The 24,184-nt window shown below is 39.5% G+C and overlaps 2 protein-coding genes across 2 annotated transcripts in view; one reads left to right on the forward strand and one right to left on the reverse strand.

The window, feature by feature from the left end:
* LOC126997441 (CB1 cannabinoid receptor-interacting protein 1-like) overlaps positions 1-24,184 on the reverse strand; it is a 173,142-nt gene that overhangs the window by 92,226 nt on the left and 56,732 nt on the right. The window lies entirely within an intron of this gene.
* The window catches only part of LOC126997439 (uncharacterized), a 90,160-nt gene continuing 66,182 nt past the window's right edge, over positions 207-24,184 (forward strand). Inside the window, exon 1 of the mRNA XM_050858532.1 lies at positions 207-284. The gene's annotated coding sequence lies outside the window, so the exon portion shown is untranslated. The remainder of the gene's footprint in view (positions 285-24,184) is intronic.

The following is a 24,184-nucleotide window of genomic DNA, read 5'->3' on the forward strand; positions in this document are numbered from 1 at the left end:
TATTTTCTAGTTCCTCTTTCTTTGCTCTACCTGCCTTTCCCACGCACATACCTTTGCTGGAAATGCTAAGGACGAGATGGTGTAGTTCAGTGTCTTTTCTTTTTCTTGGTGTGGTAAGAGGTGATGGGATTGTTATTTATCTTTACTTTACTTTATGGGAATGTTTTTTTTTTTTTACAGCAAAGGAGACAGCACAAGGGCACACAAAAAAGGAAACAATAAAAAAAGCCCGCTACTCGCTGCTCCTGTAAAGAATCCGAAGAGGTGGCCGAAAGAGCAGTCAGGTACGTGAGAAGAGGTGTCCTGATACTCTTACTTTTACGTTTACTTTTATACATTTTTACTTTCATTCATCTTTACTTCCGTTCATCTTTGCTTTCATTCATCTTTACTTTCATTCATCTTTACTTTCATTCATCTTTACTTTCATTCATCTTTACTTTCATTCATCTTTACTTTCATTCATCTTTACTTTCATTCATCTTTACTTTCGTTCATCTTTGCTTTCATTCATCTTTACTTTCATTCATCTTTGCTTTCATTCATCTTTACTTTCATTCATCTTTGCTTTCATTCATCTTTACTTTCATTCATCTTTACTTTCATTCATCCTTACTTTCGTTCATCTTTGCTTTCATTCATCTTTACTTTCATTCATCTTTACTTTCATTCATCTTTACTTTCATTCATCTTTGCTTTCATTCATCTTTACTTTCATTCATCTTTGCTTTCATTCATCTTTGCTTTCATTCATCTTTACTTTCGTTCATCTTTGCTTTCATTCATCTTTACTTTCATTCATCTTTACTTTCATTCATCTTTGCTTTCATTCATCTTTGCTTTCATTCATCTTTACTTTCATTCATCCTTACTTTCGTTCATCTTTGCTTTCATTCATCTTTACTTTCATTCATCTTTACTTTCATTCATCTTTACTTTCATTCATCTTTGCTTTCATTCATCTTTACTTTCATTCATCTTTACTTTCATTCATCTTTACTTTCATTCATCTTTACTTTTCTTCATCTTTACTTTCATTCATCTTTACTTTCATTCATCTTTACTTTCATTCATCTTTACTTTTCTTCATCTTTACTTTCATTCATCTTTACTTTTCTTTACCTTTACTTTCATTCTTCTTTACTTTCATTCATCTTTACTTTCATTCATCTTTACTTTCATTCATCTTTACTTTCATTCATCTTTGCTTTCATTCATCTTTACTTTCATTCATCTTTACTTTCATTCATCTTTACTTTCATTCATCTTTACTTTTCTTCATCTTTACTTTCATTCATCTTTACTTCCATTCATCTTTACTTCCATTCATCTTTACTTCCATTCATCTTTACTTTCATTCATCTTTACTTCCATTCATCTTTACTTTCATTCATTTTTACTTTCATTCATCTTTACTTTCATTCATCTTTACTTTCATTCATCTTTACTTTCATTCATCTTTACTTTCATCCATCTTTACTTTCATTCATCTTTACTTTCATTCATCTTTACTTTCATTCATCTTTACTTCCATTCATCTTTACTTTCATTCATTTTTACTTCCATTCATCTTTACTTTCATTCATCTTTACTTTCATTCATCTTTACTTTCATTCATCTTTACTTTCATTCATCTTTACTTTCATTCATCTTTACTTTCATTCATCTTTACTTTCATTCATCTTTACTTCCATTCATCTTTACTTTCATCCATCTTTACTTTCATTCATCTTTACTTTCATTCATCTTTCATTCATCTTTACTTTCATTCATCTTTACTTCCATTCATCTTTACTTCCATTCATCTTTACTTTCATTCATCTTTACCCTTCTTCATCTTTACTTCCATTCATCTTTACTTCCATTCATCTTTACTTTCATCCATCTTTACTTTCATTCATCTTTACTTTCATTCATCTTTACTTCCATTCATCTTTACTTTCATTCATTTTTACTTTCATTCATCTTTACTTTCATTCATCTTTACTTTCATTCATCTTTACTTTCATTCATCTTTACTTTCATTCATCTTTACTTTCATTCATCTTTACTTCCATTCATCTTTACTTTCATTCATCTTTACTTTCATCCATCTTTACTTCCATTCATCTTTACTTCCATTCATCTTTACTTTCATTCATCTTTACTTTCATTCATCTGTACTCTCATTCATCTTTACTTTCATTCATCTTTACTTTCATTCATCTTTACTTTCATTCATCTTTACTCTCATTCATCTTTACTTTCATCCATCTTTACTTCCATTCATCTTTACTTCCATTCATCTTTACTTTCATTCATCTTTACTTTCATTCATCTTTACTTTCATTCATCTTTACTTTCATTCATCTTTACTTTCATTCATCTTTACTTTCATTCATCTTTACTTTCATTCATCTTTACTTTTCTTCATCTTTACTTCCATTCATCTTTACTTTTCTTCATCTTTACTTTCATTCATCTTTACTTTCATTCATCTTTACTTTTCTTCATCTTTACTTCCATTCATCTTTACTTTTCTTCATCTTTACTTTCATTCATCTTTACTTTCATTCATCTTTACTTTCATCCATCTTTACTTTCATTCATCTTTACTTTTCTTCATCTTTACTTCCATTCATCTTTACTTTTCTTCATCTTTACTTTCATTCATCTTTACTTTCATTCATCTTTACTTTCATTCATCTTTACTTTCATTCATCTTTACTTTTCTTCATCTTTACTTCCATTCATCTTTACTTTCATTCATTTTTACTTTCATTCATCTTTACTTTCATCCATCTTTACTTTCATTCATCTTTACTTTCATTCATCTTTACTTTCATTCATCTTTACTTTCATTCATCTTTACTTTCGTCCATCTTTACTTTCATCCATCTTTACTTTCATTCATCTTTACTTTCATTCATCTTTACTTTCATTCATCTTTACTTTCATTCATCTTTACTTTCATCCATCTTTACTTTCATTCATCTTTACTTTCATTCATCTTTACTTTCATCCATCTTTACTTCCATTCATCTTTACTTCCATTCATTTTTACTTTCATTCATCTTTACTTTCATTCATCTTTACTTTCATCCATCTTTACTTTCATTCATCTTTACTTTCATTCATCTTTACTTCCATTCATCTTTACTTTCATCCATCTTTACTTTCATTCATCTTTACTTTCATCCATCTTTACTTCCATTCATCTTTACTTTCATCCATCTTTACTTTCATTCATCTTTACTTTCATTCATCTTTACTTTCATTCATCTTTACTTCCATTCATCTTTACTTTCATTCATCTTTACTTCCATTCATATTTACTTCCATTCATCTTTACTTTCATTCATCTTTACTTCCATTCATCTTTACTTTCATTCATCTTTACTTTTCTTCATCTTTACTTTCATTCATCTTTACTTTCATTCATCTTTACTTTCATTCATCTTTACTTTCATTCATCTTTACTTCCATTCATCTTTACTTTCATTCATCTTTACTTCCATTCATCTTTACTTTCATTCATCTTTACTTTCATTCATCTTTACTTTCATTCATCTTTACTTCCATTCATCTTTACTTTCATTCATCTTTACTTTCATTCATCTTTACTTTCATTCATCTTTACTTTCATTCATCTTTACTTCCATTCATCTTTACTTTCATTCATCTTTACTTTCATCCATCTTTACTTTCATTCATCTTTACTTCCATTCATCTTTACTTTGTTCGACCTGCCTTAGGGTGGTATTTCAGACCCTCCCTTCTATCACAGCAATTATTTCCAAATGCCACAAAGGTTATCAGAAAGGTTCCCATGAGTGTTTTTCACGTTCACGGTACAGGAGCTTTGACATATTACCCCCAGGATCATAAATCTCCCAATGGAAATACCCACAACTCCTACGAAAGCCTTATCGAATGTGGGTGTGTGAGATCTGAAACGTTTAAGAATATGACCCTTAGCCAAGCACACCTTTGCCGGAAACGCTAAGAAGGATGAGGCTGCTCCGTTCTCTGCCTTCCCTCATTCGCTACTCCTCGAGGGGAAGTTCAAACGCAGAAGTTATGGGGAAAGTTTTTATAGTTGGTACGTTTTTTCATTTTCTCTCACACTTCCTGCTCGCTTCTTTTCTTCCTTTTTTTTCAAGTTATTTTTTACTTTCTTTCGTTTCTTCGTTTTCCTTGTTATGGTAAAATCGGCTTCTCATTCTATAACATTCTTTTCGCATTACTTTTTTCACCTTTGACCTTGTTCACGTCCTCTTCTGCGTCTCTTCTTCTCTTTCTTCTCCTCCACTTCCTCCGTTTCCTTCTGCTTCTCCTCCACTTCCTCCATCTCCTTCTGCTTCTCCTCCTCCTGGTTCTTCTTCTCTTCCCCCTCCTCCTCCTTCTCTTCGTCCTTCTTGCTCTCCCATTTCCTCGTTCTTAGTCCTTTTCATCCTCGTATTTTTCCTCCTCCTCCTTGCTCTTTCTCCTCTTCACTTCTTGTTTTCCTTTTCCCTCGTTCTCTTCCCCTTCCTTATTTTCCTTGCCCTAGACCTCCTGCTCCTGATTCTTTTCTCCTCCTCCTTCTCCTCCTCCTCCTCCTCCTCCTCCTCCTCCTCCCCTCGTCCTCTTCCTCCTCTTTATTCTCCTTACCCTAGACCTCCTTCTCCTGATTCTTTTCTCCTCCTCCTCAACCTCCAGTAACTTCCCTCGCCCACACTGATCAAGGTCCCCGATGACTCCCAGTTCACAAACGTAACCCCGATTGTCAAAAGGGATGATGGAAGTGACGCCGAACTCCCGCCCCGTTTGTCCGTGAGAGAATCTTGGGAGGAGAAAGAAAAGAAAAAACATATCGAAAAGGTTCCTCGATTTTTGTGACATGATAATGGTTTCAGGTGAATAAAAGTAGAACAGGAGTAAGCGATTAACCAGGAGGAACTTTTTTTTTTTTTTTTGGATTTTCCCTAAGAAGAAAAAATGGTTACAGATAAATATGTTCTAGTAATCTATTTTTCATCAGTCTCTAAAACCTTCAAAAGACCACAAACAAAAATATCCCTCGTTTTTTTTTCATATTCAGTCATTTCCATACTGTTCTATAATTGCATCTGTAGTTATTTTTCTGTTTTGTTTTTATATTGTTTTTTTTTTTGTTTACTTTTTATTTATTTATTTTTTTATCTGTTTGTCATTTCATTGCTTCATTTTTCTTTGTTTTTATAATGTTGTTTTTATTTGTTTACTTTTTTATCTGTTTATCATTTCATTGCTTCATTTTATTTTGTTTTATGCTGTTTTCGTTTTTTTTATTTGTTTACTTTTTATCTATTTCTTTTTTATCTGTTTGTCATTCCATTGCTTCATTGGTGTGGACAGACTGGTTGAACTGGATAGAATTTAGGTTGTGAACGTGAACCTTAACTTGACTGGCTTCTCTATAGACTAAATGACAGTACGTGAACGATGGACTATACTGGCACGTTCAACTGAAGTGACTAACATATGAAGGTGATTTAACTTGCCACCAAAAAAATACCGAATCATACAAATATACAAAGACATAGAAAGATATACAAGAAATCTAGTCAACTACCAACTACTTTTCTCATCCATGCATTTATCGAACATCTTAATTTTCATTCGTATTCACACTAACCAATTAGCACAAAGTTCCCAGTTGCTTGAATCAGTTTCGTTCCCCGACAACCCATTTAATAAGCTAGATTTTGCATATCTTCTCAAGCTTGATTCTACCCCAACATATTTTTAAACATTTGGGCGCCGAAGCACATTCATTTGACAGGGCTTTCTCGTCTCGTCTCCTCTCGTCTCCTCTCGTCTCTTCTCGTCTCGTCTCCTCTCCTCTCCTCTCGTCTCGTCTCGTCTCCTCTCGTCTCGTCTCGTCTCCTCTCGTCTCCTTTTCGTTGGAGTTTTGGGCATTTCCTTGGCTCTTTATACGACCCTGGTGGTAGTTTGGCCATTCCTCTGTACCACAAATCTAAAAACACACTCATGAGAACCCGATTCATCTCCTTTTCGGCCTTTGGAAGTAGTTGATGTGAGGCGGAGGCGTCTGAGAATACCGACGACGCTAACATCGGTGTGGGAGGGATGGGCGGCATGTGTGAACCCATCCAGGAAGATCGTGACAAGATTATCCGTTGTTCCGGCAGGTGTCCGCCCCGCGCTGGACAGTCTTGGCAATTTTTTCCCGTCATGGATGGAAAAGAAAACGAAGTGTGTATGAAACGTGTGGGAAGGTACTGTAGGGAAGGTAGTAAAGAGATGAATGTTAGACTAGCTTTCATATTGGCCAACTTTATAAAAAAAAATTATAAAAACCTATAAAACCTAAAAAAAAAAAAAGGAAACAAAAATACACAAAACAAGATAAACCAACACCGAAAAAAAGTAAAAAATAACAACAAAAGACTATAGATATACGTATTTATTGAAAGCCGTAGAAATTCATTGCAAAGGAAAGCACGGCAAAAGTGTTTGTTTGTTGTTCATCTCAAGGATTTTCGAGTACAAGTCACCTACAAGAACCCATTTTCCATCACTCAATTCTCATCAAATCTCAGTTACTGCAAGGAAAAGAACGAGGGTAATGTTTGTTGCTGTTCTTCTAATGGATCTTCGCGTACAAGACACCAATAAGAAGCGATTTTCCATCACTCAATTCTCATCAAATCTCAGTTGCTGCAAGGAAAAGAATGAATGCAATGTTTGTTTATTGATTTCTTATGGATTTTCGCGTACAAGACACCTACAAGAACCCATTTTCCATCTCTCAGTTCTCATCAAATCTCAGTTGCTACAAGGAAAAGAATGAAGGTAATGTTTGTTTGCTGTTCTTATGGATTTTCGCGTGCAAGACACCTACAAGTACCTATTCCATCACTCATCCAAATCCCAACAAATCCAAATAAAATCCACTGAGCTCCTGAACCTTCCCTTAATTTAACCCACCTCACCCACCTGGAGGACGCGCGTCAGGTCTGCTTCGCCTCATTAGGAAGAAGATTGAATTCCTCGAGAGTGTGGCGACGAGTCCAAATAATTAATAAAGTGATATACGATCCAACTCTACCAAGGAGGATTTAATAGTTCGGTGATAGAATGCGATCCGTTAAGATGAGCGGACGTACTGTTGAAGTTTGTCTGTCTTGAAGTCGTAAATCCTCATTCTGACGTGTCCGTGTTATCAGTTTGCCTCAAGGAACGGGTGATCAGGGAGAGAACTTTTTTTATTTCATTCTTTTATACTTGAGGTAAGATGATCAGCAGGAAAAAGAAGAGATAAAGGAAGATGAGGGAAATAAGTTGGGAGGGAAAATGAGGAGTCTTGACATGATGGAAATGAATTGAAAGGGACAGTAAAGAAGGAGGTGGAGAGAGGAAGAGGCGAATAAAAATGAAGAGCTCATAATTTGATGCTATTCTGTTACAATGTTTTCTGCTTTCACTTTCTTCTTCCTCTTTTTTTCTTTGTTTTATCTTTCCTTCTCTTCTGCATTCACCTTTTCCTTCTCGTCCCTCTCACATTCTTTTAGTTCACCTTCTTTCTCTTTCTATAGTTATCCTCCTTTTCTTTCTTTCATCTTTCCCTCTTTCTCATTCTCTGCATTATTATTATTCTTGTCCTTCTCACTTATTCTGTTTTCTCTTTCTCTTTTTCTTTCTCTGTATTCTTCTACCTCAATTCCTCCTTCATTTCTTTGTTTTTCTTCTTCCTTCTTTCTCTCGCTATCTCATTCTTCTAGTTATCCTCATCTCTTTGTTTTCCTTCTCCATTCTTCTCTTTCTCTGTATTTTTCTTCCAGTCCTCTTTCCTTTGTTTTCCATCTCCTTTCTATTCCTTATCTGCATTTTCCTTCTCCCAGTCCTCCTCATCTTCCCCCTCCTCCTCGTTCCGCTGTTCCCTGCGACATGTAACGTGCTGTCTTTAGTATTCAGATCTTGTGTCCAGCAGGCAACCGCTTTCTGGGCCAAAATGTCGCCTGTTTTTCATTTGACCTGTGCACCTTCTATTTTCCCCTCTCCCGTTTTCTCTCTCTCCTGTTTTCTCTCTGCTGCTGTTTCTTTCTTTCTCTTTTCTGTTCCTCTCTCTCTCTCTCTTGTTTTCTCTCTCTCTCTCTCTCTCTCTCTCTCTCTCTCTCTCTCTCTCTCTCTCTCTCTCTCTCTCTCTCTCTCTCTCTCTCTCTCTCTCTCTCTCTCTCTCTCTCTCTCTCTCTCTCTCTCTCTCTCTCTCTCTCTCTCTCTCTCTCTCTCTCTCTCTCTCTCTCTCTCTCTCCTATTATCATTCCTTCACCTCTACCCTTTAATTCTCCTTCTCATTTCCCACCCATCTCATTTCCCTCCTCTTTCTCTTCATTTTCATTTCCCACTTCTCTCCACCTCCTCCTTTACTGTCCCTTTCAATTCATTTCCATCACACCTAAGACTCCTCATTTTCCCTCCCAACTCATTTTCCTCATCTTCTTCCACCTCTTCTTCCTCCTCCTCCTCATCCTCATCATCATCATCATTTTCCTCATTTGATCTGAAGAATAAATTTGTTTCGATCATTCGTTCTATTCTCGTAACATTCAACGTACCCATTCCGCTCAACACTCAACGTACCCAATTCTACTCAACACACAATGCACCCATTTCACCACCAGCCCCTCATCAGTCCTTACCTCCACCTCCCTTCCTTCCTGCCTCCTTCTCCTCCTCCCTCCCCTATTCTCTCCCTAATCTCCCTCCCTCTCGCCTTCATATCCAACTGTGACCAAGCTACCATTCAACTTCCCTCCCTCTCCTCTCTCTCTCCTCTCTCCAATCTTCTTCTCTCCTCTCTTCCTCCTTCCATCTCCCTTCTCTTCGTTCCTCATGGCCTCCTCCACGTCTCTCCAGCCTACCTTTCCTCCCTTTAGCTTTCTCTCCTTCCCTCTCCTCTCTGTTTCCTCCATGTCCTCGTTCCTTCATTTCGCCTCCCTCCTCCTGCTCCTCCTCCTACTCTCTTTGACCGGGTGGAATATTGAGGAGTCAGGGGGAGGGGGAGGGAGATGGAGGGGAAGGGGGGGGAGGCAAACGTATGGGCGGTGTTGGACAGACTGTTGGGATGACGGACGAAATGGTGAAAAAGAGGGGAGGAAGGGAGGGAAGGAGGGAGGTACAGGGAGGAAGGCAGGTAAGGAAAGGGAGGGAGGAAGGTTGGTACTACAAGGAGGAAGGATGCAAGGAAAGGGAAGGCGGTAAAGAAAGGAAGGATGGAAGGAAAGGGAAGAGAGTACTGGAAGGAAGGAAGATGGGTACTGGAAGGGAGGAAGGTAAGGGAGGAGGCAAAATGGGTGAAGAGAAGGAGGAAGGTAAGAAGCTTGAATATTAAGGCAAATTAGAAGGTAGAAAAAAGGAAGGAGGGAGGTACAGGGAGGAAGGCAGGTAAGGGAAGGGCGGGAGGAAGGTTGGTACAAGGAGGAAGGATGTAAGGAAAGGAGAGGCGGTATAGAAGGGAAGGATGGAAGGAAAGGGAAGAGGATGGAAGGCAAGGGAAGAGGGTACAGGAAGGAAGGAAGATGGGAACAGGAAGGGAGGAATGTAAGGGAGGAAGCAAAATGGGTAAAGAGAAGGGGGAATGTAAGAAGTTTGAATATTAAGGCAAATTAGAAAAAAAGATTTGTATTGATGAAGAAAAGGTTTTAGTTAAGAGATTTTCCCGACGCTTTTTTTCCCTCCTCCTTTTGCTCATTGTTAAGATCTTTTTTTTACTTTATCGTTCGTCTGATTCGCTGAACTAAAGATACCATCGAAATTTTTTGGTCAAGTAATATGGCCACTCCTATTCTCCACATCTTAGCCCCTTCCTTCCTTCCCTCAGTGTACTAGATACGATAAAAATATAATAAATAATGCATTCGCCTCCTCCACCCACCACCACCACATACAACACCCACCACATCACCCACCAACCCCAACACCCACTAAAACATCCACTTCCCCACCACCCTTTACATACATCAAACCCCAACCGCTATCACCCACCACAACACCCACTACCACCACCCCCCACAACATCCACTACCATACATCATCCACCACTCAGCCACCATCCACCAACCCTCACCGTGCAATACACCTTCATACTCGCTCCTTCCCTTCACTCCTCTCGTTTCATTCCACAAAGTGCCGATTCAGCGTCCCACGTGTTTGGATTCGATTATATTTACCGGCCGGGCTCGCAGCGGAACACCTATGTGGGTACTGTTGACCCTTAGGTTTGTGTGTGTATGCGTGTGTGTGTTTGTGTAGTACGTGTGTGTGTGTGTGTACGTGCGTGTGTGTGATATGTATTTCTGAGTGATTCTAGGAAATTTCATTATTCCTGTTGGACTTTCCTTCCCTCGCCTCTTATTCACCTACCTCATCCAGTAACAAACTCACTCACCGCATTCCCCTCCTGTTCATTTATTCATGTGTCCCTCACTCTCATCAGCCCTTTTCTTTCCCCCTCCCTCCCTTCCTTCCTTCTCGTATTTCCTTCCTTCCTTCCTCCAGTACTCCTCTTCCTTCCCTCCTCTGATTAACTAGTCAGTGTCGAGTTTCATGTATTGTGTTTGTGTGTGTATGTGAGTGTGCTTGTTTGTTTGCTTGTGTGTGTGTGTGTGTGTGTGTGTGTGTGTGTGTGTAATTCTATAGTCACTGCAGATTATTCAGTTTCCTGTTGTTCACTTCCCCTTTGTTCTACTACTACTACTACTACTACTACTACTACTACTACCACTACTACTACCACTACTACTACCACTACTACTACTACTACTACTACTACCACTACTACTACCACTACTACTACTACTACTACTACTACTACTGCGACTACGACTACGACTACTATTACTACTTTACAACCAAAACCGATAGATGGAGAGCGAGGCAGAAAGGGAGAAATAAAGAAAAGGAAGGAAGGGGAGAAAATAAAGAAATAGGCGATTAGAAGGAAGGAAAATATAATAAAAAGAAATCAGGGAAGTAAGAAAGAAAGAAGGCGAGGGATGCTGCACCGAAAGCCGTCGCAAGAGGATTTTTTGGGGGTTAATGATTCTCTGTCGCGTTTCAGAAGCCCTCCCGACTGTCCATCCCAGATCCGACAAATGCGGTGACCGGCGCCCTCACGGTGTTTGTAATTGATTTAATAATCCCGTAGAAGTGCCAGCAAGTCCATTCTGACCTTCTTAAGCAGCAGCCAGACGAGCCGTGACCGGTCCTTGGGTCACGGCACAAATCACCGGAAATTAAGACACGTCCAAATGGAACTGCCGCGCGAGGAAGAAGAAATGACCCCAGCCAGGCAGAGTGTCAATAACAAGAAAACAAAGAAATAACAAAAAAAAATGAACATAGAAAGAGCTGAGAGAGAGAGAGAATTTTAGCAAGATGTAAAGAACAAGGAATGAGGGATGGCTAGCGAAAATAAAATACAAATGAAATAATGAATGAATTAGATTTCTGTTGTTTTTATGTACTGTTAAAGGAAAGTTGTGTTACGTGTCATTTTAAGTCTTTGTTTGGCTCTTGGACTGTCTCGATAACTACGAAAACAACAACGAAAAAGCGTAATCAGTAAATAACGTAAAATTGTTGAGGGTAGTTAACTTTCCTCCCCCTTCGCTGTGATTGACTAGGACAGGCGAGCGGCGGCCAGTCAGAAATTAATGTGTTTGGACCGGACGAATTTGTGATTAGATTTTATCCTGCACATTATTTATTCCACTTATTCATGTGTTTATTCATTCATTTATACATTTGGACATTCGCATCGGAAGCCCCAAAAACGTTAAATATTAGTGTGAATTTGTCTGTATTTGTCTGTTTGTATATTTATTTATTTGTTTATTTGTTTATTTTTCCATATTTTTTTAGCTCTCCATCACTTGCTCCTGAAATTAACAAAATCGTAAAGTGGAGAACATTTGGTATCCGCATAAAAATACTCTGCAGTTTTTTAGCTTTTTTTTATAGTCTCCCTCTCTTCCTCCCCTCTGCCCCGTGCTTTATTGCGTCCACTCTTATTATTCTTATTACTCCTTTTATTGCCTGTGTTGCTCTTTCCCTGTATTCGTTTTCGTTTTCCTCTTCTCTTCGGCGAGTTTCCTTTTATCTCCAATTTGCTCTTTTATTTACTCTCTCTCTCTCTCTCTCTCTCTCTCTCTCTCTCTCTCTCTCTCTCTCTCTCTCACACACAACATCTGGCAGCCAATAATCTTAAATCTATTGTATGTGCTTTAGTATGATTCCTTGTTTGTCTTCTCCTTTGCCAAAACAACGAGAGAGAGAGAGAGAGAGAGAGTTCGATATCCATGTTTTATCACTATTATCTTCCTTATTGTAATTGTTCTGTGTTCCTACTCTCTCTCTCTCTCTCTCTCTCTCTCTCTCTCTCTCTCTCTCTCTCTCTCTCTCTCTCTCTCTCTCTCTCTCTCGCTCTTTCTCTCTCAACTAAAATCCATCTTCTCCCCTTTCCTAATTTTCCGCCTAATGTTGTTTCTTCCTCCTTTCCTTCCTTCCTCCTTCCCTCCCTCCCTTCCTCCATTTACACGTCTTGTCTCTCCTCATCCATCACCCTTTCTTTTTTGCTCCATTCAATTCCATTTTTGGGTCTGTCTTTTCACCGGAGTCTCTATCATTTAGTCTGTCGGCCGGTCTGTCTGTCTTCTGGTACATCGATCTTTCTCCCTTTCACTCTCCTGTCAGTTTTCTGGGATTGTTTTGTCAACCTTTTCTTTGCTTTTTGCTTCTAATTTCGGTTTATTGATTAATTTCTACCTGCGGAGATAGAATAGGTATGTAATGAAGGAATGAAAGGATAGGGATGAATGGAAAGGGGTGAATAGATTAGTGTATTTTTTATTTTATTTTCATACTCATTGAAACGGATGAATGGGTAGACTGGGATGTGTGTTTATTTTTATTTTCCTCTACACACAAATGAAAAGACCGATCAATGAGGTATTTAGTGAATGTTGGGCAAAGCTTCTCTGATGGATATGCTCAGCGTTAAAAAAAAAAAAGTATGCAATGTATTGTGATGGTGTTGAGTGTGTTGATTGTGTGTGTTTGTGTGTTATTTCCTTTGCGTTTGTGATCAGCCTGTTCTTACATAACACTCCGCACACACACAACACAACACAACACAGCGCAACACAGAGTAACACAAAGGGGAAACAATAACTGCCACGCGTCTGAACCAATACAAACAAGCAAACAAGCAAACAACCAAGCAGAGAGAGAGAGAGAGAGAGAGAGAGAGAGAGAGAGAGAGAGAGAGAGAGAGACAGTGGCAGTCGCTGATGGTAATATTATTCGTGCCGCCCGAGTATTAGGTTGTCTATTGATAAAAGCGCGCTGATGGAGAGCCGTTAGGAGTGCAGGGAAGAAAACAGTGAGTCGTTGGGCTGAGTGTTATGATCGGAGGGAATGCACGGCGGACAATGCTCGCTGGAGGTTGAGGGAGAATGGGAGACACCTGGCAGAAGAGGGGGACAGGTGAATTATCAACGTGTTATATTCATGGTTGATATTACGTTTGAACTCAAAGTTTTATTCTTTTGCCGACCCAGAGAAGGAGATGCAGCCTATGTAGTGTAAATAGGACAGAGAGCGGAAGGAAATGAAAGGCTACGACGAGAAGAGGAATAGGGAAAAGGAGTGAAAGATGGAAAGAGAATTAAAAGAAAAGGAAAGTATATGATTGGATGGGGTAGATTAGGAAGGGAAGTGGAAGGAAAGGAAAACATGGGGTGGGATGGGCTAGGTTACGAAGGGGAACGGAAGGAAAGTGAGGGTGAGGATGAAAAGGGAAATAGAAAGGAAAAGAATTAAAAGATAGAAAGAATATTGAAAAAGGAAAGGAATGTATGGGATGGGATGGACTAGACTAGAAAGGGAAAGGGACGGAAAGGGAAGGTTAGGATGAGAAGGGAAATGATAAGGAAAAGTATTGAAAGATGGAAAGGGAATTGAGAAGGGAAAGGAATGTATGGGATGGGATGGACTAGACTAGGAAGGGAAAGGGACGGAAAGGGAAGGTTAGGGTGAGAAGGGAAATAAGAAAGGAAAAGGATTGAAGAGAAAAAACGGAAAGGGGATGGAAAGGAAAGGACAGTATGGGATGGGATTGGGTAGACTACGAAGGGAAAATGAAGGAAAAGGAGGGTGTTTGAGAAGGGAAATTAGAGGAAAAGGATCGAGAATAAAAGATGAATGGAAAAGGGGATTGAAAGGAAGGGATAGGATAGGATGGGATAGAATGAAACCTGTCGATAAATAAGTAAGATAAATAAAGCCTTAAAGGAAAACACATGAATTATCGCCATATAATCATTGTCGATATTGGGTTTTGCTATTGGGAACTTTAATGAAATTCAGTTAATATATATGATAGTTAAAGAAGTATGCAAACGGTCACATCTTTTTTATTAATTCACGATTGTTTTTATTGGTTATTATTTTTTATCTTACAAACCCCAACGAGGAGATTCAATAAGTGTATTAGTGTAAGTTTATATAAGTGAATGCGATAGTTAAGAAAATTTGCAAATTGTCACGTCTTTTAGTAATTCATGTTGGCTATTGCGTTAAGATTAAAGTTTTACCATTACAAACTTAAATGAGATTAAATGTATGAATAAGTACAAGCATGAATAAACAAATAGAGTAGTTCAATAAGCCAGTAGGAATGCAAATGGCCTCATCTATTAGGAATTCATGATGGCTATTGCGCTTAAGGCGAAAGTTTTGTTGCAAATTCAAATGAAAACGAAATTGAATGTACAATGAACACGCACAATGAAATAAATAAAGTTAAATAAAGTAAGATAATAAAACCAACGTAGTGGAAAAGAAATGCAAAATCATCTTTTATTTCTCAACACATTTACTAATTTCGTGAGCACCGCCAGCACACCTTAATTATTATCAACTGTTTATAGGAAAACGGTAAAAATTTGAAATGAAAATCGATGAAAAAAAAGAATGTAAGTGATATCATTAGAGGAAAAGTACGACAATTAGGATGAGGAGGAAGAGGAGGATGGTGGAGGCGAAGACGATGAGGATGAGATGGTGATGATGTACGGTGAGAAAGTTAGACAAATCCCAATCCTCATCATTACCTTCAATTTGCTAAGTACACCTGTCCCAATACTAACACCTGAGGAACCTTTCTGACACCCAACACACACTAAAACAAAATAAAACAATCGGAACACACAAGACTTTTCTGGATGCATGGTTGTGTGGATGATAGATTTGCTCTTATAGAAATAGTGCTGAATGGGCTTTTTTGTTTTTGCCCTTGAGCTGTTTTCTTTACTGTAAAAAAGAAAGGCTGTTCTGAGGGCTGTGCGTATGGCTGAGTGTATAACTGCATGTATAACTGTGTGAATGTCTTCGTGTATGACTGTATGAATGAATGATTGTACGCAACGCAGAAAACAAAAGAGCATAAGGAGTCTCTAGTATGGGCTTGTCAGCTAACACGGGGCACCTAACACAAACCTAACTCCACCTATCCTCCCTATCCATGAATCCATCTAATCTTTGGTATCCATCTTATTGGCACTCAAAAACCTGTGCCTCTCATCGTACACTCGAGTATGGCACCGAGTACGTCTATGTGTGTGAATGTGTGTCTGTGTGTCTGTGTATGTGTGATTCTGCCTTCCAGTTACCAGCCTCATCTTCCCTGCTGCCACGCCCTTCCACTCGAATATTCAAGCTTCCTCTCCTCCATCCCGTCCCTTTAAGCTCCTCCTCCTCCTCCTCCTCCTCCTCCTCCTCCTCCCCGTCCTCCTCTTCCTGGTCCTGCTTCTCCTTCATCGTTGGTCCTTCGTCTTGGCAGGGCGTGGTAGGGTCGGAGGTTAAGAGGTCAGGCAAGGTAGGAGCGGAGAGTTTGTGAAGGAAAGGAGTGGAGGAAAAAAGGGGAGGGTTAGGAAGAAGTGGAACGAGGTTAAAAGAAGAGAGGAGTGAAATGTGGGTGAAGAGAAAAGGTTAAGAATCAAGAAGGTACGGGGTGAAGAAGAAAGGGGGGTGAGGAGAAGCAGAGTGGAAGAAAAGGAAAGAAATGAGAAGATAGAAAGCAAACGAAGGGAGTAGTAGGAAGGAAAGGAAGGAGATGGCTGGGGAGGAAAAGACAACTGATTAGGAGAAATATGCGGATGAGAGGCATGTGGAGTGGAAGAAGATAGAAGAAGGAGAGAAGGCAGGAGAGGAGGAAAAACGAATTGGAGGAAGAGAAGTGGAGAGAATAGCAGACGAGGAGGAGAGAGATCGAGGGGAGGAGAGTGGAGAGGAGTAAAGGAGGAGGAGGAGGAGGTGAGAGGAGGAAGCAGGTGAACAGGGGGTGACAGGTGGTCAAGATGTGTTTGTGAATAATTGAGTCTAAACAATGCTCGCGAAGCCCCATGAGGAGGAGGAGGAATAGCAGAGGAGAGCGACGAGAAAATGAAATAGTGAAAGAAGGAAGGAAGGGAAGGAAGAAATGAAGGCGAGGAGGAAGAAAGGAAGAAAGGGAAGGAAAAAATGAAGGCGGAAAGGAAGAAAGGAAGGGAGGGAAGGAAAAAAATAAGGCGGGGAGGGAGAAAGGAAGGAGGGGAATGAAGAAAGGGAAAGAATAAAGACAGGAAAGAAGGAAGGAAGGAAGGGAGAGAGAGAAGGAAGAAGAGGAGTAAAGTTGACTCACTCCATCCTTCTGTCTCGCATTATTTGAGAGAGAGAGAGAGAGAGAGAGAGAGAGAGAGAGGAATGTGCGACGAAAATAATAGGGAGTGTCGTTTGAAGGTCATTCGCGTTGACGTACCGGGCGGGAAACAATTTTGTGGCAGAATATAGTTTGGAGCGAGAGAGAAGGAAAGAGAGTAATTATAGAAGATTGTGAAGCGATAGCGAAGAAAAATGTGTAAGAGAAAGTGGAACGATGGGGGACTGTGATAAAGAGGAGGAAGAAAAGGATAAGAGAGATGTCTGAAAATGCTGAGAGAGAGAGAGAGAGAGAGAGAGCAGATATACAGATTATTAGACAAAGAAAATAAAGATAAGAGAAAAAAGGACCAACACACACACACACACACACACACACACACACACACACACTAATTAAGGAAGTGAACGAAAAACAAACAGACTTTTGACGTTTAGGAGGAAAATTTGGACTACATTAGCACCTCCTCCTCCTCCTCCTCCTCCTCCTCCTCCTCGTTGTCTTCTTCTTCCTGTTTATTTTCTTTTTTTCTCTCTGTTTTCCTTTCTCTGGCTCCTGTTCATGTTCTCTTTTTAGCATTTTCTTGCCTTCAGCCTCCTCCTCCTCCTTCTTCCTCCTCCTTCTTCCTCCTCCTCCTCCTCCTCCTCCTCCTCTTCATAGTGTTTTCCCAGGTCATTCTCCTAAACTTTATTCCCTGTCACTTTTCCTCATTCTTTTCCTTACCTTTCCGTTCCTTTCCTTCACCTTTTCATCCTCCTCCTTCTTCTAATTCCTCCTCCTCTTCTTTCTTTCATCTTCTTTACTCTACCACAAAAACTTGCTCCTTTTATTTGTTACACTATTTCTCATCTTCTTTAACTTTTTCCTCCCTGGCATTTTTTTTTCTCCTCCCAACCCTTCTTCTTCATTAACCCATTTTTCCACCTTCAGTCCACTCATCTCCCTCCTTCTCCTATCCTTCATTCTCTTTCTTTGCTATATCATCCCCATCCTTTTCCTTCGTCTCTTCCTTCGTAATCATCATCCTATCCCAGTTCCTATATATAAATCAACCCTTTTTCCTCTTTCTTTCTTTGTTTTCTCCTTTGCCATAGTCTTCGTTGTTATTGATGTTGCTGAGATGTTATTTTTGTTGTTGTTGTTGTTGTTTCTGTCTTTCCGTCCCTCCTCCTTTCTGTCCTTTCCATTCTTCCTTCTTTCCTATTTGTACCACCCCTGTTCGTCCCTCTCTTTACAACTCCTCTCTTTCTTTGCTATCGTTTTGTTCTCCTCTTTCTTCTGCTCCCATCCACCTCCACCTCATCCTCATCCTCATCCTCATCCTCCTCCTTCGTCAGGGCATGTCCCGTCCCTGCTCGGCACCGTCCTCACGCGCGACCCACGGCACAAGGGGACACAAAAAGGGCGTCGCGATGCATTGTGGGACGCCAACCAGATTACCGAGACTCCACAAACCGCGACGAGGGGAAAGGGGGAGGAGGGGTGAAGGGGGGCGATGGGGAGGGGGGAGTGGCAAGGGTTTATGATTGCGGAGGTGAGAAAGGAGGCTGGCTGAAGATGGGGTGAGGGTGGATGGGTGAAGGGGTGGGTGGATAAAAGGGTGGGTAAAGTTGGACGGGTGAAGGGGTGGGTGGGTGGAGAGGGTTTGTGATTGGGTGGGTGTGGAGGTGGCTGGATGAAGGGGGGGGGGCTGAGCGGGGGGTGAAGGGCTGGGTGTAAGGATGGATGACTGGATGAAGTGGGGGGCTGAGGGTGTAAGGGTGGGTGACTGGATGAAGGGGGGGGGCTGGGGGTGTGGGTGAAGGGCTGGGTGTAGGGATGGGTGACTGGATGAAGGGGGGCTAAGGGTGGTTGGGTGAAGGAGAGGAGGTGGAGGGTGTGTGGATGGGTGGGTTTCGAGGGTGGAAAGGTGGATAGATAGATAGATAGATAAATTGATTAAGTGATAAGAGACCCTGAGTTAAGGAATGGATTTGGCCGGAGAAGAGAGATAAAAAAAGAGCTGCAAAAAATGAAAACGCTAAAAAAAACGAAAAAAAAGCTACGAAAGACACAAAAAAGCTAAAAAAAACAGCTAAGAAAAGAAAAGACTACGAAAGGACGTGAGAGTGTGCGTGTGTGTTGTTTATATAGGTTCGTATGTGTTAGTATATGTGTGTTGGGTATATAAGTTAGTTCGTATATGTATATGGGTAAAGGTTAGTATAAAGTGTTAAGTTAGGTTAGGTTAAGTTAGGTTAGGTTAGGCCTCCCCCTTCTCTTTTTGTTCCTTGTTGGGTATATAGGCTCATGTGTGTTAGTAAATATGTGTTGTGTGTGTTTGGTATATAGGCTTGTGAGTGTTAGTATATATGTGTTGTGGGTGTTGGGTATATAGACTCGTGTGTGTTAGTGTATGTGTGTTGTGTGTGTCGGGTATATAGACTCTTGGGTGTTAGTAATGTGTGTTGGGTGTGTGATCGTACTGGAGGAAAGGAGACGAAGAAACACACTCCTCTGAGCCTCTCCTTCCCGCTACTCATCCTGACAGCCTGTTTTACCGACACTAAACACCGAAGCCAAGCACCTCGTCTTGGAAGCCCGTAAATGTCGTGTGTTTGCCGTAAGCCTCAACATTCTCTATGCGGCTTTGCTATCTGACATCTCTATATAAATCAAACAAGCTCCCTAGATGTGATGGAGGTGTTTAAATTCTCGTCTGATTATTTAAACGTCGTGTTAGTCTTCATCAACAATAGTTTGGCTTTGATCTGTCTTTTTTGGACAGCTTTTCGAGGCTTGGTTAGTTGTTAGTTAGGTTGATTTGCCTATGTAACCTGTTTTTCAAGGCGCGGTTAGTTGTTAGTTAGGTTGATTTGCCTATGTAACCTGTTTTTCAAGGCGCGGTTAGTTGTTAGTTAGGTTGATTTGTCTTTGTAACCTGTTTTTCAAGGCGCGGTTAGTTGTTAGTTAGGTTGATTTGTCTTTGTAACCTGTTTTTCAAGGCGCGGTTAGTTGTTAGTTAGGTTGATTTGTCTTTGTAACCTGTTTTTCAAGGCGCGGTTAGTTGTTAGTTAGGTTGATTTGTCTTTGTAACCTGTTTTTCAAGGCGCGGTTAGTTGTTAGTTAGGTTGATATGTCTTTGTAACCTGTTTTTCAAGCGCGGTTAGTTGTTTGTTTTGTTGATTTGTCTTTGTAACCTGTTTTCAAAGGCGCGGTTAGTTGTTTGTTTTGTTGATTTGTCTTTGTAAACTGTTTTTCAAGGCGCGGTTAGTTGTTAGTTAGGTTGATTTGTCTTTGTAACCTGTTTTTCAAGGCGCGGTTAGTTGTTTGTTATGTTGATTTGTCTTTGTAACCTGTTTTTCAAGGCGCGGTTAGTTGTTAGTTAGGTTGATATGTCTTTGTAACCTGTTTTCAAGGCGCGGTTAGTTGTTAGTTAGGTTGATTTGTCTTTGTAACCTGTTTTCAAGGCGCGGTTAGTTGTTAGTTAGGTTGATTTGTCTTTGTAACCTGTTTTTCAAGGCGCGGTTAGTTGTTAGTTAGGTTGATTTGTCTTTGTAACCTGTTTTTCAAGGCGCGGTTAGTTGTTAGTTAGGTTGATTTGTCTTTGTAACCTGTTTTTCAAGGCGCGGTTAGTTGTTAGTTAGGTTGATATGTCTTTGTAACCTGTTTTTCAAGGCGCGGTTAGTTGTTTGTTTTGTTGATTTGTCTTTGTAACCTGTTTTTCAAGGCGCGGTTAGTTGTTTGTTTTGTTGATTTGTCTTTGTAAACTGTTTTTCAAGGCGCGGTTAGTTGTTAGTTAGGTTGATTTGTCTTTGTAACCTGTTTTTCAAGGCGCGGTTAGTTGTTTGTTTTGTTGATTTGTCTTTGTAACCTGTTTTTCAAGGCGCGGTTAGTTGTTAGTTAGGTTGATTTGTCTTTGTAACCTGTTTTTCAAGGCGCGGTTAGTTGTTTGTTTTGTTGATTTGTCTTTGTAACCTGTTTTTCAAGGCGCGGTTAGTTGTTAGTTAGGTTGATTTGTCTTTGTAACCTGTTTTTCAAGGCGCGGTTAGTTGTTAGTTAGGTTGATATGTCTTTGTAACCTGTTTTTCAAGGCGCGGTTAGTTGTTAGTTAGGTTGATATGTCTTTGTAACCTGTTTTTCAAGGCGCGGTTAGTTGTTAGTTAGGTTGATTTGCCTATGTAACCTGTTTTTCAAGGCGCGGTTAGTTGTTAGTTAGGTTGATATGTCTTTGTAACCTGTTTTTCAAGGCGCGGTTAGTTGTTAGTTAGGTTGATTTGTCTTTGTAACCTGTTTTTCAAGGCGCGGTTAGTTGTTAGTTAGGTTGATATGTCTTTGTAACCTGTTTTTCAAGGCGCGGTTAGTTGTTAGTTAGGTTGATTTGCCTATGTAACCTGTTTTTCAAGGCGCGGTTAGTTGTTAGTTAGGTTGATTTGTCTTTGTAACCTGTTTTTCAAGGCGCGGTTAGTTGTTAGTTAGGTTGATTTGTCTTTGTAACCTGTTTTTCAAGGCGCGGTTAGTTGTTAGTTAGGTTGATTTGTCTTTGTAACCTGTTTTTCAAGGCGCGGTTAGTTGTTAGTTTTGTTGATTTGTCTTTGTAACCTGTTTTTCAAGGCGCGGTTAATTGTTAGTTAGGTTGATTTGTCTTTGTAACCTGTTTTTCAAGGCGCGGTTAGTTGTTAGTTAGGTTGATATGTCTTTGTAACCTGTTTTTCAAGGCGCGGTTAGTTGTTTGTTTTGTTGATTTGTCTTTGTAACCTGTTTTTCAAGGCGCGGTTAGTTGTTTGTTTTGTTGATTTGTCTTTGTAAACTGTTTTTCAAGGCGCGGTTAGTTGTTAGTTAGGTTGATTTGTCTTTGTAACCTGTTTTTCAAGGCGCGGTTAGTTGTTTGTTTTGTTGATTTGTCTTTGTAAACTGTTTTTCAAGGCGTGGTTAATTGTTAGTTAGGTTGATTTGTCTTTGTAACCTGTTTTCAAAGGCGCAGTTAGTTGTTTGTTTTGTTGATTTGTCTTTGTAACCTGTTTTTCAAGGCGCGGTTAGTTGTTAGTTAGGTTGATTTGTCTTTGTAACCTGTTTTTCAAAGGCGCGGTTAGTTGTTAGTTAGGTTGATATGTCTTTGTAACCTGTTTTCAAGGCGCGGTTAGTTGTTAGTTAGGTTGATATGTCTTTGTAACCTGTTTTCAAGGCGCGGTTAGTTGTTAGTTAGGTTGATTTGCCTATAACCTGTTTTTCAAAGCGCGGTTAGTTGTTAGTTAGGTTGATATGTCTTTGTAACCTGTTTTTCAAGCGCGGTTAGTTGTTGGTTAGGTTGATTTGTCTTTGTAACCTGTTTTCAAGGCGCGGTTAGTTGTTAGTTAGGTTGATATGTCTTTGTAACCTGTTTTTCAAAGGCGCGGTTAGTTGTTAGTTAGGTTGATTTGCCTATGTAACCTGTTTTTCAAAGGCGCGGTTAGTTGTTAGTTAGGTTGATTTGTCTTTGTAAACTGTTTTTCAAGGCGCGGTTAGTTGTTGTTAGGTTGATTTGCCTATGTAACCTGTTTTTCAAGGCGCAGTTAGTTGTTAGTTAGGTTGATATGTCTTTGTAACCTGTTTTCAAAGGCGCGGTTAGTTGTTAGTTAGGTTGATTTGTCTTTGTAACCTGTTTTTCAAAGGCGCGGTTAGTTGTTTGTTTTGTTGATTTGTCTTTGTAAACTGTTTTTCAAAGAGTTAATTGTTAGTTAGGTTGATTTGTCTTTGTAACCTGTTTTTCAAAGGCGCGGTTAGTTGTTTGTTTTGTTGATTTGTCTTTGTAACCTGTTTTTCAAGGCGCGGTTAGTTGTTAGTTAGGTTGATTTGTCTTTGTAACCTGTTTTTCAAGGCGCGGTTAGTTGTTAGTTAGGTTGATATGTCTTTGTAACCTGTTTTTCAAGGCGCGGTTAGTTGTTAGTTAGGTTGATTTGCCTATGTAACCTGTTTTTCAAGGCGCGGTTAGTTGTTAGTTAGGTTGATATGTCTTTGTAACCTGTTTTTCAAGGCGCGGTTAGTTGTTAGTTAGGTTGATATGTCTTTGTAACCTGTTTTTCAAGGCGCGGTTAGTTGTTTGTTTTGTTGATTTGTCTTTGTAAACTGTTTTTCAAGGCGCGGTTAGTTGTTAGTTAGGTTGATTTGTCTTTGTAACCTGCTTTTCAAGGCGCGGTTAGTTGTTAGTTAGGTTGATTTGTCTTTGTAACCTGTTTTTCAAGGCGCGGTTAGTTGTTTGTTTTGTTGATTTGTCTTTGTAACCTGTTTTTCAAGGCGCGGTTAGTTGTTAGTTAGGTTGATTTGTCTTTGTAACCTGTTTTTCAAGGCGCGGTTAGTTGTTAGTTAGGTTGATTTGTCTTTGTAACCTGTTTTTCAAGGCGCGGTTAATTGTTAGTTAGGTTGATTTGTCTTTGTAACCTGTTTTTCAAGGCGCGGTTAGTTGTTTGTTTTGTTGATTTGTCTTTGTAACCTGTTTTTCAAGGCGCGGTTAGTTGTTAGTTAGGTTGATTTGCCTATGTAACCTGTTTTTCAAGGCGCGGTTAGTTGTTAGTTAGGTTGATTTGTCTTTGTAACCTGTTTTTCAAGGCGCGGTTAGTTGTTTGTTTTGTTGATTTGTCTTTGTAACCTGTTTTTCAAGGCGCGGTTAGTTGTTTGTTTTGTTGATTTGTCTTTGTAACCTGTTTTTCAAGGCGTGGTTAGTTGTTTGTTTTGTTGATTTGTCTTTGTAACCTGTTTTTCAAGGCGTGGTTAGTTGTTAGTTAGGTTGATTTGTCTTTGTAACCTGTTTTTCAAGGCGCGGTTAGTTGTTTGTTTTGTTGATTTGTCTTTGTAACCTGTTTTTCAAGGCGCGGTTAATTGTTAGTTAGGTTGATTTGTCTTTGTAACCTGTTTTTCAAGGCGTGGTTAGTTGTTTGTTTTGTTGATTTGTCTTTGTAACCTGTTTTTCAAGGCGTGGTTAGTTGTTAGTTAGGTTGATTTGTCTTTGTAACCTGTTTTTCAAGGCGCGGTTAATTGTTAGTTAGGTTGATTTGTCTTTGTAACCTGTTTTTCAAGGCGTGGTTAGTTGTTTGTTTTGTTGATTTGTCTTTGTAACCTGTTTTTCAAGGCGCGGTTAGTTGTTAGTTAGGTTGATTTGTCTTTGTAACCTGTTTTTCAAGGCGCGGTTAGTTGTTTGTTTTGTTGATTTGTCTTTGTAACCTGTTTTTCAAGGCGCGGTTAATTGTTAGTTAGGTTGATTTGTCTTTGTAACCTGTTTTTCAAGGCGTGGTTAGTTGTTAGTTAGGTTGATTTGTCTTTGTAACCTGTTTTTCAAGGCGTGGTTAGTTGTTTGTTTTGTTGATTTGTCTTTGTAACCTGTTTTTCAAGGCGTGGTTAGTTGTTAGTTAGGTTGATTTGTCTTTGTAACCTGTTTTTCAAGGCGCGGTTAATTGTTAGTTAGGTTGATTTGTCTTTGTAACCTGTTTTTCAAGGCGTGGTTAG

The sequence above is a fragment of the Eriocheir sinensis genome, chromosome 12 (assembly GCF_024679095.1).
Source record: "Eriocheir sinensis breed Jianghai 21 chromosome 12, ASM2467909v1, whole genome shotgun sequence".
Lineage (NCBI taxonomy): Eukaryota > Metazoa > Arthropoda > Malacostraca > Decapoda > Varunidae > Eriocheir > Eriocheir sinensis.